Source organism: Rattus rattus, chromosome 1 (genome assembly GCF_011064425.1).
Source record: "Rattus rattus isolate New Zealand chromosome 1, Rrattus_CSIRO_v1, whole genome shotgun sequence".
In the NCBI taxonomy this organism is placed as follows: Eukaryota; Metazoa; Chordata; class Mammalia; order Rodentia; family Muridae; genus Rattus; species Rattus rattus.
In genome coordinates, this window is record NC_046154.1 from 33921820 (window position 1) to 33937364 (window position 15545).

Below are 15545 nucleotides of genomic sequence, written 5' to 3' on the forward strand. Positions count from 1 at the left end.
TTGGAGCTCTACGGATCTACCTGTATCTACACCTCTCCCCCAATACTGGGGACACAGACATATGCCGCTGAGACTGGCCCTTATGTGGTACTGGGCCACACACTCAGATCCTCATGCCTTCATAGCAGACACTGATCCATCGTCCTGCTGACCCATCTTCCCCAAACCCATCTTTTGACCTCTGACCTCGGCTGGGGAGAGTCTTTCCTCCTGCTTCTGCCATTTGCAACTGGCAGGCTCTCGTGTTTCCAGCTTTTGCAAAGCCTGCTCCCTCTTCAAGTGTTAGTGACTTCGTTCCTGATCTTAATGTGTCTCCTCCTCGGGAGTACTTGTCTCTTCCTTCTGCCTATGAAGCACACTGCTTACCCCTTAGGGCTGTTTCATTTTGTTGAGACAGACTATTAATGTGTAGTCCAAACTCCCAGTCCTCTCCCCCCAGCTTCCTAAATGCTGGGCTAGAATCATGTGCCGCCATGCTAGCTCTCTACTTTAAATCATTATGACAGATATAAATTGTGCTGGGGAAAATATTTTTTTAACCTCCCTGTTTAACTGCTAAGAAGAGTGGGGGTACGCGAAGGGTCCTTGTTTGCTGTGCTGAGGGATGAGTTTGGGGAGCTTGGCCTAGAAAAAGCAGGGTAGAGTTGGGCAATGAAGAGTTATAGAAAGGCCTAGAGTCGGGATGCAGATCTGAGCTGGCTGGCAGCCACACTGGCGAGCCCGAAGTGGAGATGGGATGTCAAGACAGCTGAAAGCTGGAGGAGTTTGGGAGGTTACATAAATGTTATGGTTTGACTGTGAGACAGCTCTCTCAGGCTCACATCCCTGGTCTCTGCCTGTCATTCACTTCCTCATATTGGCTATGAATGGCCCTCTACCATATGCTCTCTCTGCAGTGATGTTCCGGCCAAGTGCGCGATCACGGATGGAGCCTCTGAAGCCACAATCCCAAAGAAAACCTGAATCCATATGCTGTTTCCATTCGTCATTTTGTTACAGCAAAGGGAAAAGCAATCGACTCAAACGAGGAAAGGTTTCTGGGGTGTCGGCAGCAGGGGAGGGGGGATCTTTAGGGTATGGAAGGGAAGCTTTCTTTTGTCCTTCTATGAATCTTGAGTAAAGTCCTTCCCTGACTAAGGCTCTGTGGAATTGGATTAAATGGTGCTAGACGAGGACACAGCGATCGCTAGGAATGACCCGAGACCCTCTGCTTGCAGACTGTGGCAGTCGTCCACCAAGAGTATCATGAATGTTGACAGAAGACATGTGACGTCAGGTAAAAGACAAGGAACTACATGACTGTGACAATAACAATGGTTACCATGTCAGGGCTCACAGGGTTCCTATGGGGTGGCACAGGGGAGCTAGCAAACACCCACAGCAGGAACACTGGGCTTAACATACGAAGGAGTCCCTCAGTGAAGAAACATGTCTTAGCTTGAGTTTCATTGCTGTGAAGAGACACCATGACCAAGGCAACTCTTATAAAGTTGGGGCTTAGTTACAATTTCAGAGGTTCAGTCCATTATCATCATGGTGGGAAGCATGGCGTCCTGAGGTAGACAGACTTGGTGCTGGAGGTGCTGAGAGTTCTACATCTTGATTCACAAGCGGCAGAAGGAGACTATCTTCTGCAGGCGGCGTGCTGGGCAGAGCTTACGCATAAGACCTCAAAGCCTACCCCACATCAATGAACTTCCTCAAGAAGGCCACTCCTACCCCAACAAGGCCACGACTCTTAATACGTCACTTCCTTTGAGCCAAGCATAGTCAAACCACCACAGAACACAGTTCTTTTATTTCCCCCCAATTTGGAGTGTTATTGTTTCCATGTGGAAGCCTTTGTGGAGGTGAAAAGACGCAGCCTGTCCCACTGCTTGAGGAAGCTCGGCTAGAAGAGCCACACCCGTGACTATGTAACCATAGTGACGGTGATTAAACCTCATCCTAATGAGTAGAAGCTAGAAATGGAAGCTTGGGAAAATGGCTGAAAAACCCGTCAATGCAGAGTGTTTCACAGTAGGAACTCAAATCTTTAATGATGAGCAGCAAGCCTGCTTAAGATTTGCCCCAGAATGCTGGGGATGGCTCGGTTCGTATAGTGTTTGTTGTCCAAGCATAAAGTCCTGAGTTCAATTCCCAGGTCCTACAGTTTCCCAGATCCTTTACCTCAGGCCTGGTGGAGGATATGTGTAACCTCAGTATTGGGCAGGCAGAGACAAGAGGATCCTTGAGGCTTGCTGACCAGCCAGCCTAGCCTATTTGGTGAGTTTCAGGCCAAGTGAGAGATCTTATCTAAAACAAAGCCCACAACAAGCAAACAAACAAACCTCCAATGTGATATTTCTCAATGAGTGATATCAGAGGTTGACCTCTGGTGTCTCCATATTTGCATGTACATTTGTGTGCACATCCATGGAGGGGAGTACACACCCACTCACACAAAGATTTACCCTGGATAGTGAATTTATTTTGGACAATCAACCTTCCTGTTGCCCTGGAGAGAATTTGTCTAGCTTCCAAGGCTACCTGTTACATTGACATCCCTCTGAGATGCCTTTGGTTGTAGAATGTGCAGAACCAAGAAAGCTCTGGAAAACAGGCTCCCCAGACTGGGGCCCAGTGTTGCTTCCTGCTTCCAGGTAGAGTAGGATGAGAACACGGGCTGTTTGGGAGGTCTCAGTGACATCTGGTTCAAGAGTTTTACAATATTCCTTTTGAAAGATTCATTTAAGAAACACCATGACCTAGGCAGCTCTTATAAAGGACACCATTTAACTGTGTCTGGTTTACAGGTTCTGAGGTTCAGTCCATTATCATTAAGACAGGAAGCATGGCCGCATCCGGGTAGATGTGGGGTTAGAGATGCTGAGAGTTCTACATCTTCATCCCAAAGGCAGACAGGAGAAGACTGGCTTCCAGGCAGCTAGGACAAGGGTCTTAAAGCCCACACCCACAATGACTTACTTCCTCTAACAAGGCCACAACTACTCCAACAAGGCCACACCTCCAAATAGTGCCATTCCCTGGGCCAAGCATATTCAAACCACCATACCCACCATATCAGTTAGCTAGTGACTCAAGACTTGGAGTATAAAATAAAAAGCGAGAACCAGAGAGAAGTTCTAGTCTTTGCACGCCCTAATTCAGGTCACTCTTGCTATGATGAAACACCATGACCCAAAAGCAAGTTGGGGCAGAAAGAGTTTAATTGGCTTACACTTCCACATCATAGTCTGTTACTGAAGGAAGTCAGGACAGGAACTCAAGCAAGGCAGGAACCCGGAGGCAGGAGCTGATGCAGAGGCCACGGAGGGGTGCTACTTACTGGCTTGCTCAGCTCCCTTTCTTATAGAGCCCAGGTCTGCCAGCCTAGGGGTGATCCCACCCACAATAGGAGGGGTCCTTTTCCCCATCAATCACTCATTAAGAAGATGCTCTGCAGGCTTGCCTACAGCCTATCTTATGGAGGTGTCTTCTCAACTGGGGCTTCCTCCTCTCAGATGACTCGAGCCTATGCCAAGTTGACCATGCTTTATTATTATTATTATTATTATTATTATTATTATTGTTGTTATTGTTATTATTATTATTTTATTATTATTATTTATTATTATTATTATTTTATTATTATTATTTTATTATTATTATTATTATTTTGCTTCACAGCATTCTGCACTGGCAATCCCACAGTGAAATTGGACGACAGGAGAATCACCTGGAAGCTTTCTGTTCAGCCAGCTACCCTGGAACACACGACACCCCGATAACAAGAGAGACTTCACAAACAAGTTGGATCGGAAGGACTGACTGCTAAAGTTGCCCTCCTCAGTGCACAGTGCAGTGGCATGCATGTCCCCTAACACATGAAGTCTCCTTCGGGTAAGACACTCTGACTAGTGAAGGTGTAGACCTCCACTTTGCTCAGGGACCACTCAATGTGTGGTACTTTTGTCCCACAGATCTGAGCTCTTTGTGGAATTCCCCCTTCTAGATTGGGAGCTAAGGAGAGATAGATTCCTCCTGTTTTCTTAGGTCCCTTCATCCCATCACTGATATCCAACTTTAGGAGGAAGTGTGCCCATAGGGGGGTGTGTGTGTGTGTGTGTGTGTGTGTGTGTGTGTGTACAAGCGCGCGTGCCCCTGTGCTGAGCAAGCAGAGGGAGTAGAGGGCTGAGAAGAGAGAGGATGAATGACAGAGAGAAGGGAGGGAAAGGAGGAGGGGAGTGTGAGAGAAATCAGTAGCCAGGGCCACACATCTGGCTCTGAGCTGCCCCCTCCCCCGCCCCGGCCCCAGTCTGCTCTATGGCTCCTCTCCCAGCAGTCCTTGCTAGGAGAAACCATGTCTAGGAGCAAAAGCTTTCTCATTTCAGGCTCTTCCTTGCTCTCAAGCAGGTCTGTGTGGCTGTGCAGGGACGGGGGGGCAGAGGCGGAGGTCTCCCATTGTGTTGGATTTTATTATTTTAGTCTTTGTTACTAGTTTTATTTAATTTGTCATTTAATTACTGTTTACAGACGCTGCCAGCAGCCAACGTGTATTTACTTACTGTGCACTTGGTCTGATTTTAGTAGATTTTCCTTGCCCTCTCATTGTCTCCGTATTGTTTATTCTATTAATGTATGACTAAGTAAAAAATAACGCAGAGAAAGTTAATGCTCCTTGACCGTTGACCCTTGACATTTTCATCCTTCAGAGAGAACCGCTGTTGACAGATGGATAGATATTCTTTCCCTTTTGTTTTTAACACTCACGTAATTTGGATGTGACCCAAATATATCATAGAAGCCTCCAAGGCGGGTTTCTGCCCCACAGTCATTCAAAACAACCCGAGTGGGACTCCGGAAGCATAAAGAAAAAATGTAAATCTTTATTGTTGGTTTCCTTAAATAGGTGGATGGTGCATGGCTTCTCGCTGTGTCTGGAGACACACGTCTGTTCTCCCCCATGTCTCACTCCCAACAGCTGCTGAAAGTCTCTGCCCGCACCCTCCCACTCAGCTCCGCTTTCCTGGGGCTGTACCCTCCTGAACTCTATTGACAGGAGCCCTCCCTCCTAGGAACGTCTTCCAGAAAGAGCTGCTCCCCCTGAGTGCTGTCTTACAAAAGGCAGACTTGCTGTAGTTTTTAAAGAAAGAATTTATTGCCTCTCTCCACATAAATAGAATTGTGCTATACACATCGTGCAGTTAACCACCTTCCCCTGGTCCCCTCAGCCTGCAAACTCACAGGTACCTTTGCAGGGCCAGCTATTCAAAGCTCCAATTTGGGCTTGGTGGCCTCATGCCTGTTTGACTTTAACTACAGAACTTGGGAGGCAGAGGCAGGAGGACGGCTGAGAGTTTGAGGCCTGGTCTATATAATGAGTTCCGGAGCAGACCCAGGGACATATAGTGAGAGATAGTCAGAAGAAAAAAACTATATAAAGCTCCTGGTCTTTCTTAATGTCTGGGTCCTGCCCATGAGCTGTGATCTGTCATTAACTAGTTGTAGAGTGTCGTGGTTGAACTTTGAACTTCTATGTCTTCTCCTTCCTCTCTACGCTGAGCTCTGAACTTGGCCTATATTATGTTGATCTAACTTCACGTCTGACTGCTTCCTTCTGAGACCTTTGAACTCCTCTCTTCTTGTTCCACACGGTTTTGTGGGACACCATAGCCTGCGTCTCCAGACTGAGGCAAGGAGTCACCTAACCACGCTGGCCAACCACAGCGTGCCTTATGGTTGGTCTAGGATAATCTAATCACTTTCTGCAGTCCGTCTAGATTGGTCCTACTCTGCTCTAGCCCCAGGCTCATCCTCTCTGCCACCCTTTTGTCTGCAGTCTCTGCTTCCGGGGAGGTGTAGCCATTTTCTTCATCAGCCAGCTGCTCATCTTCCCTGACCTTGTCATTCCTGTGTGGCAGGGCCCGACTGATGCTTTTCTGCACAGGGCCCCATCTCCTCAGCCGGCCATCTGGAGCGTAGAAACCTGGCTGTTCCTTACCCTCCAGCCTTGAGGGTAAGCCCCTCTCTCTCATGTACTGGATTTCTGATAGACTCACCTCTTTCTCATTTTCCAGCATCCACCCTCTGATACTGCTCTTCATTCCATAGAAGGTTGACTGGCAAATCCTTAGGCCCAAGTTTTACTCAAGCTGCAGGCAGCTTCTCTCTAAACTCCAGCACTTACAGGGAATACTCCATTTTGTCTTCCCTGGGACTCCCTACACCCGGGCACTTTCTGTTATTTTTGCATTTCTTGGAAACTCTAGTTATAAAGATGACAGCTCAGTTGGGGGTCAGGAGTGGGTACTGTAATGACGTGAAGGTCCCATAGAAACTAACTCAGCCACATCCCATGGGAAATGGAAACTAGTGTTAGAGATGTCACCAGGGGTGATAGTAACTCCTACCATACCTTCATGGCTACCCACCTTTTTGTCTCTACCCTTTCATTGACTTAAAGCTGAGTGATGGCAGTATACCGTTGTGACTCTTTTCCTGCAGAGCTATAATCAAAGGTTTGTTCAACAACAAGCCAAAGAAATTATACCACCCAAGTATAGTTTAGTGAGATAGATCCCTCTTTCTTATGATTCCTTGACCTTGAAGCAAATCTTAAAAAATATATTTATTTAAAAAGTGTGTGTGTGTGTGTGTGTGTGTTTTGAAGTTACTTATACAGGTGTAGGTGAAGAATTATTTATAGGAGCATAGATGACTAACAGGCAGCCGTCTTACAGTAAAAACCCACCCAACATAGGTGACAATTCAAAAACTTATACTTGTAGGCAGTTGACCAGAGTCTGCTCTCCTCAACGATCAGCAGTCAATTGTTTAAATAATAAGGAGGGATGACTTTCTGGTTCTTGTAAATTTCAAGAACTTCCTGAGACTTGTGAGTTCCCTTTACTGCCAGAGCCTTTTGAGCTTCCTTTACTTCTGAAGCCTTATAAGCTTCCTTCACTTTCTGAGTCTCATAAACCTTTCTCTTCCCTCTAGAAGGAAGTGATTCAGTTCAGCTACACATTTATGTACAGTATTTAACCTCCTACCCACCATGACCCTGGGCATACACTCCCACTTATACTCCCAGTCAGTGCTTGCTACATTGTAAACAGGAATAAGATGACAGCATTTTAGTGCATACACAGAGAATGAACAGGAGTTTATGCTTGCATATTCTTGTTTTAATTTCCCAACAACCTCTCTAAGAGCAGGTACTATTGTGTCTCCCATTCTGTAGATGAGTAAGTCAAAGTAGTGCTTTGCCAAGGAAGTAAGTGAACTGGGACCTGAACCCAGGCCTGTTTGAGTGACTAGATGGACTCATTAATATACAGAAGCAGTGGCATGTGCTGCACACATATATGGACATATGCAGGCAGACATATAAATTATATATATATATATATATATATATATATATATATATATATGCTTGTTTGTGGTGTCTAGGGGACCAGTAGGAAGAGGAGGAAAGGGCAATATGAATAAAGTACAATGATGTGTATGCATGAAAATGTCATAATGAAACCCATTATTTTGTTCATTGACAAAAATAAACAAACAGAAGTGAATTGAGATCATCTCCAGACCCCTGCCTCTCTGCTTGGGGTTTGGACTAACTGTTCCTGGGGCAGCATGCTGTTCTGATGGTAAGCTTCTCCCAAGCGGACCTCCAATGCTTTCATCTGTCCCCAACGTCAGGCATTTGTGTCCCGTCATCTTTTTTAAAAATTAAGATCCCTCTTCTCTTTCATGCTTCCTTGACCTTAAAAAGAAAAAAAAATTAAAAAAGAGAGTGTGTGTGTGTGTGTGTGTGCGTATGTGTGTGTGTGTGTGTGTGTGTGTGTGTGTGTGTGTGTGGTGTGGTGACGGTGGTGGAGTGTACACCTGCCATACCTGTGCAGGTGCCTGAGGAGGCCAGCAGAAAGTGTCAGAGTCCCCTGGAGCAGGAGTTACAGGTGGTTGTGAGCCACTTGACATCGATGCTGGGAACTGAACTCTGGTCCATTGCAAGAACAGTTAGCCCTATTAACCATTGAGCCATGTCTCCTGTCCCTGAAAAAACTCTTGCTTGGTACCGTCCTCTGTTCTTTTGTGACACCCTGTGAAGTACATGCGTTCAATCTCTGCCTAAATCTTTATCTTTAGATAAAAGGAGGGAAGCAGGAAGCAAGCTGCTCTAAGACTCGCCCTTGATGTGTTTAGAAAGTGAACTCAGAAGCCCAGTTGTTCCTATAACCCACTAGGTTGAAGGCATGATGATGTGTCTGGAACCATGGAAGGAGTGGGTATGGCTATCTCCAAAGTGGCTAAGAAGGAAAGGGAAAGGACAGCAATGTTGACACAGAGACACATACAAAGCAGGGAGGTGTGCCTTCCATTCAGGGTGGAGTGTGGAAGGGGACACAGGAGTCAGTGTGGAGACCGGGGTAGTGGGAGGAAATCATAGCATGAGACCTCTGAGCTTGCCCCTGTAGCTACAGGTTGAGGAGCGATTCGGTTTGCTGGAACAATAATCCTGAACCAGGACTTTTGGTGTGCTTTGTACATAATATATCCCCCTCGTTAATTGACAGCTTGGTTCCCAGTTGGTGGTCTGGGCACAGAGAAGTTATTAGATCCCAAGAGCTGCCTTTATTCATTGAGGAATACGTCAGCGGCTTCATGCTATGGTGCTGTCACTGGAAGGAGATGGCAAGTAGGTCTCCATCCTCCTAGTTCGAGGATGTACGTAGTCGTTGGGGGCTTGCCCTGAAAAGAAGTGCCTTGTCCTCAGCCCTCTTCAGCTCCATTTCTCTAGCTTCTTGTAGACCGCGAGAGGATCGACCTTTTCTGCCCACGCTGCTGCAACCTTGATGCTTACCTTGCTTCAAGTCTAACGCAACAGGTCAAGGGAAGCCCTGAGCTGAAACCACTCATTCTTCCCTTACATTGTTTTCCTACTTTGTCACAGTAATAAAACAAAGCAAAAACAAACCAAGGAAGAAAAACAATGACAACAGAAAAAAGCCATCTAACTAACACAGCTGTGCCAGGCAACCTGGGACACCCGGTCACCGTGGCTAAAAGGCTCTTGGTGATTTGCCTCCCTCCCACCCCTCTGAACTTGCCTCACTCTCGTTTATTACACCCGAGCCACACGAGCCACACTCGTGCTCTGCCTTGAACTCTCTGGTGTTGCTGCGCTGGGACAGTTGACCTCCCCTCTGCCATAGCATTCTTCTACCTTGACAGGCCCCTCGGTGCTGGCAGCTCAGTGTCTTGGGAGGTTACTCAAAGGCAGCACCGGAAACTCTGAAGGATAGTTCTAGGGTTAGTGCTGGAGGTCCTTGGGTTCATTAATCTGAGTATTGCAGACCCCAGGCTCCATGCCCCTCTAGAGCACGTGTGCATACATGGGCAGGCATGCACACACACACACACACACACACACATACACACACACACACACACCAATACACTCACCACGTGCCCTTACCCCCACCAGGATTTAGTGTTAACATCCACACACCAGGAACTTTTGTTCACACCTAAGTTTCCCCGGGGAGGCGAACCTCCCCAAGTATTTACCTCTGGGTCACCTTGGTTTCCAGAAACTTCAATCAGTGTCAAGTATGTATCATTTTCTCAGGAAATCTGACTTGGGGAAAGTGCCATCTATGCTGTGCTCCTATCCTTTCTGTGGAATGAGTTATGCTAGGTTCTGGCACTTAAGTGAAAAATTTACTTCACTTTTTATTTAAAGGGCTTTTTTTTTTTTTTTAACCAGAACCCTGATCTCATCCAACAAATGCTTGCTACGAATGAGTACATTAGTCAGAGTGCTCCAGAGAAACAGGACCAAGAAGATGCGTGTGCATGCGAAGGCTGTAGACTTTAGTATTCTTAGTTGTGTGGAGGGCTTGAGGGAAGGAAGAGGAGGGGAGAGGGAGGGGAGGGGGAGGAGGAGAAGGAAGAGGAGGGAGGAGAAAGAGGAGGAGGGGAGAGGAGGGGGATGAAGAAGAGGGGAAGAGGAGAGGTATGTATGAGTATGCAGAAATGTGTGTATGCAGGGGGTAGATGCCAGAGGTTGACATCTGGTAGCTTCTGCTGTCACTCTCCATAGCATCTTTCTTTATAAATAGGACCTGTTGCATTGTTCTTCACAGGGCTCAGGGTTTGGCTGTAAGTCAGGCTGCACAGCTTCCATCGGTCTGGCCTCTCTCACCATGTCAACACTGGCTTCGGTGCTCCGTGTTTTCTGTTGAGAGAGGGTCTCAGAGAATCCGGGGTTCACTGATTGCTACGTGGACTGTCCAGTGAGCCAAGGGACTGGTCTCTGACACCACCCCCGGCCCCGCTGTCCCCAGCACTGTGCATGGGGACTGTGCACGACTGTGCCAGGCTTCTCTATGGGTGCTGAGGATGCAAAGTCAGATCTCCACGCTTGCATGACAGAGACTTTCCTGACTGAGCCATCTCTCCAGGACAAGGGTGTGGATTTGAAGGACTTCACTCCAATGATGGGGCATTGCAAATTCAAGATCTGCGGGGAACGGCAGCAGGCTGGAAAGACTTACTGTCCAAATCCAGGGGAAAGGTTTCTAGAATGATGCTTTCTTGCTCAGGGAGGAAGTTTCCGTTTCTAATATAGACTTCTGCTGCCTGGAGGAGGCCAGGTGTGTCTGCTGAGGCTGAGACCAAGGTGCTTATCCATCCATCCATCCATCCATCCATCCATCCATCCATCCATCCATCTATCCATCCATCCACCAATCCATCCATCCACCAATCCATCCATCCACCAATCCATCCATCCACCAATCCATCCATCCATCAATCCATCCATCCATCCATGCATCCATGCATCCATCTATCCATCCATCCATCCACATCTATCTATCTATCTATCTATCTATCTATCTATCTATCTATCTATCTATCTTCTATCATCTATTTCAGCTCCCACCATTTATTGGCTTATGGCTACAGTGGTTGAGTCCTCATTTCACCAACTTATTTCTTCTCTGGCCCAGTTCTCTCGTTCTCTTACAACCATGCAGACCACATTAGAGGCAGCCACACAACTTGGACCACCATCCCTTTTAGGGTTCTTGACTTAATCACTTTGCAAGGTCTCTATGGTTGTGCGAGGTGACACAGCTACAAATGTGGAGGATTAAGGATGTGACCTTCTTTCTACAGAGACCGATTATTCTGCCTGTCACACCCATCTCCCTCCCTAATGATCAGAATGACCTGTGATGATGATGATGATGATAACTTACAGCGTGACACTTGCCCCATCAGTTACAACTATAGCTAGATCAGCAAAGATAGAAATGACTTTCATTAAAAACTCTCCAGGTTTTAAGACTGAGAGCAGCTTTGTGGGTAATGAGTAGGAAGAAGACTAACTTTTGAATTTTTTGTCTTTTCTTTCTGGGTTCCTTTAAGAACAACTTTTATTCCCAACATGTGCCATGAGCATAGACAAAGGGGACTGGAGGTGTCTATACTCGATTCAGAAACTGGCTACCGTGGATCCCCCAAGCCTCTTCCCTCTAGTCCCTTGATACTGGTCTGCTTTTCAGTTTGATGAAATTCCAGTCTTCCTGTTCTGTGGCCTTGGGTCTGCTAAGCCTTCTACTGCCTGCCTAGAGTCACTACTGCAAAAGAACAGTCCCAGGCTTAGACCTGGCTAGAAGCCTCCCCTTCCAGCTACATTCCCTGCAGGCAGCTCCCATCAAGGGTCACCCCAAAGTCAGCACCCAATACTGCAGAGGCATGGAACTGCTACCCTCCCAGGCACAGACCAGGGCATCCCCTGAAACCTCAACGATGAGTTGTGTATGGAAGGACCTTTTGGCTCCTTCAGAGGCAGTGGTTCTCAACCTGTGGGTTGCGACCCCTTTGTGGATGGAATGACGTATCACAGGGGTCATACGTATATCAGATATCCTGCCTATCAGATATACAGTAGCAAAAATACATTTATGAAGTAGCCACGGACATAATCTTATGGCTGGGGGTTTCACCAAAACGTGAGGAACTGTATTACAGGGTCACAGCATTAGGAAAGCTGAGAACCACTGCTCTAAGGGGTGGCCACATTTGGCCAGATTCTAAAGTAGAACTGTAAACCTCAAGCTGCTCCCGGCCACAGGGGAACACATTCCCACTTAAGTCCTTGCCCCTCATAAATCTTGCAGTTTCCTTGTTTATCAAGAACTCGCCCCCCCAATCACGTGACCGGGTGCAGCCCAGGGGAGGCTGCTGATGCTTGTCTTAGATGGGAGAGGCTCCTGCCCACTCTGATTCTGAGGAATATAATTGCCCAGCAAAGTCACTGCGTTGGCCCTTCTGCCGATCACTGACTTACAGACCACATTCATTATGTGAGGGCTTACACACTGAGGACCCGGGAGGGGGATGCCTGGGCTTCACCGCAGATGCACATCGTCCCCCTGGTCCTGCCCTCTATTAGAACACGGCTGGGCAGACCCCTCAGCCTTTCTCCTGGAATTTGAAGGGATCAGGATGAAGGCTGAAGCTTAGGTTTTTGAGCAGAGGTAATTTCAGAAGGTGGACTCATAGCTCAAGGAACCTCTGCTGGGAATTTTCCTGATGTAAAGCTAACAAGACATTGTGATAATTTCTCTAGAGTTGGCCTCATTCCAAGGTGGATTTTAAACGCAGATTATAAAGCAAACACCATCCCCCACAAGTATTAAAGGAGGGGGAAATAACAGAATGGGGGCTGAAAAAAAAATGGTCTCTATTGTGGGACCAAAAGCCGTCAATCACGCAGGCTGACAGGCGTCAGAGATTGACAGACAGGCCCTCGCTCCTGACTTCAGTTATCAAGGGGAATGGGAAAAGTGTCTGCAAGAACATGTTAAATTGCCAAAGTCATTACCAGTCACCAATTACCAAAGAAAAGATAACAAGGTGTATTTTAGAAAAATCGATGCAACAACATGCATTTCAATACAGCGAGTTTTTTAGAACTTTCGAAAACAAAACGAACTATTTAGGGAATACACGACGGTTTTTCAGTGCATACCAAACACTGGGCTTTGTAAAGTCATCAATATTCACTTTAGATTTGGCTGTGCTTTAGGGGAGCTGGGATTAAGCACCAATCTAATGTACTTCAGCCTTTCCCCTGCACTGCCACCCAAAGGACGGAACCAGGGAAGGCCTGCTTGATTCCTGAAGATCTCTCGGGACCCTGGGCATGGCCAGGGCACAGGGTAAGTAGGCAGCTGCGTGCTGTCGAGCGGTGGGCACTGTTCTGCAGGATGCTTCATGTTCCAGCCAATCCTCATCCGTTCCTGCCCAGCCCCCAAAGAAGGGTAAGTGCAGGACCTGGCTGCAACACTGGATAGGGTGGCGGGGGAGCGAGCAACACAAGCTCAACAAAGTGAGGCAGGACAGGAGGATCCAGGAAAATGACAAATGGAAGGGACACGGGGAGGGAGAGGAGTCCCCATCCTGCAGTATGGGGGAGGCCACTGGCCAGCAGGGGACAGGAGCCCAGCACAGCCAATGCTTGCCGAGAAGGTGGTGGACATTGAAATTATATTTTTCATATATAGATTTTTTTCCTTTAAGTGTTAAAGTAACAACAGATTCGGCTTACAGGCTGAAAATGCAGGACCTCGGCTTTCTGAGGCTCTCCAACAAGAAGGGAGCTTGGTTTGCAGTGAAGACTTCCAACCTTCTAGAATTCCTCTAACCCGTGCATTACAATCCTGCCAGGTGGCCTCCGGAGTCATCCTGCAATCTCATTTAGATTCCTTCTGGCTCTCCGAAGACAGTGACTTTAAAATTCACTAAAATGGCATCCGTGCCTATTGTGCTGACAGCGACGGGCTGGGAGAGAGCCTTGGAAAAGCCATGCGCACGCCACGGGGTGTGTCTTCTGTGTCGAGCATCTTTCTCTTAGGAAACTACATTAAAACGCCTTTCAATGAAGCCCCAACTCTGCTTCACACCGGCTGCTTCGGAAATTCTTTTCTCCCCATCAAAGCCAAACAATCCCAAGTCCGCCTGAGTTAAAAGGTCCATAGAAGGCTATGACACCGCCTTCAGTACTGGGGGTGACAGCATGGATCTGTGACCCTCTCCTCAACACGGACAAAAGGCTATCACAGCCAGATGTGAGCTATATCTCAGACGCTATGGGACTAGAAGGGAGAGGCCATGATAGCTGGGAGGAGTTCGAGGAGGACTGGGGGGATGGGAAAAGGACCAGGCTTTTAGTGAATGAGAGGTTTATATTGAAGACGCAAACTCCTAAAGGACATCTTCCCACCCCTCCAGCTGCCCATGGCCCACAGGTGACAGGGACTCTCCATTCCTGACATGAGGTTCCTCCTCCCTAACTTCACAGGGAACAGGGAAGGAAGATAGTGGCCCAGCCCTATTGTTTTTGGCGCAGTGGTCATCCCTTCCTTCATGCCATTAACCTGAGGGGACAACCTGCTTCCCCAGCAGGAGGTCTGTGCTGGCCAAGTGGCCTGAGACCAGGGGAGGGAGCCTGACAGCACCATTTCGAGGAGACTTCAGTCAGCCTTAGAGGAGCCAGGCCGGGTACCCCCTATCCAGCTGATTCTCCACCCAATGCTGAATGCGGCTCTCACACTCCAAAAATCCCTCTGTGTCTAAATTAAACAGAGCCCGGGGGATTTCAGAATTGGCACGGCGTTGGCAGGGGTGAGGGCGGCACAGACCACAGGGTGAGCGTGGCTGAGAATGTAATAGGAGAAAAAGCAGCATTTAGGAGTGAATTTTACTTTAAGTGTTTGTCTGAGGCAGTTTTCCCCCCCCCAATCTCACACACTTCTTAGGGGGGACGATTTAGAAATTAATTATTAGAACTCCACAGTATTAATATATTAAAATAAACGTCAGCACAGCATTAAGGTAATGGATTACATACAACAATAGGAACCAAACCAATGTGTACTACATCTCCATCTCTTCACACTGTACCTGCACACCTTTATCCACACGAACTTCATTTCCATATATTTTTCTCAGCCAACGTCTGATGTGACTCCCGTCAGTCCAGGTGAGCATGGTCTGTTCTGGAGCACAGCACACGTGCCTTTACAGTAGCTTCTATGTGTGTGATTTCTCCATTGCTACACATTGGCTCATTTCAGTTGTGCGTATTGTATCTCAGTTTCTCCACTTACCTACTGATGGACCCTTGGTGTGTTTCCAATGGTTTTCCTTTTGAGTCCAGGTCTCACCTTGAACTTGACTGTCTTTAAAATTGAGAGCCTCCTGCCTCAGTTTCCCAAACACTGGTATTGCTGATATGTTGTACTGTGCCTTTAATTAGATTTTCATTTGCATTGCCTTGGACACACACACACACACACACACACACACACACACACGTGTGATATATGATATACATATCATAAGAAGATAGATATCATCGTAGTGTGTGTGTGTGTGTGTGTGCATGTGCGTGTATGTGTGTGTGTATGTGTGCGTGTGTGTGTGCTTGATCAAATCTTTTACGTCTTTGTAGTTTCTTTATCAAGTTGCAGATGCTCTTT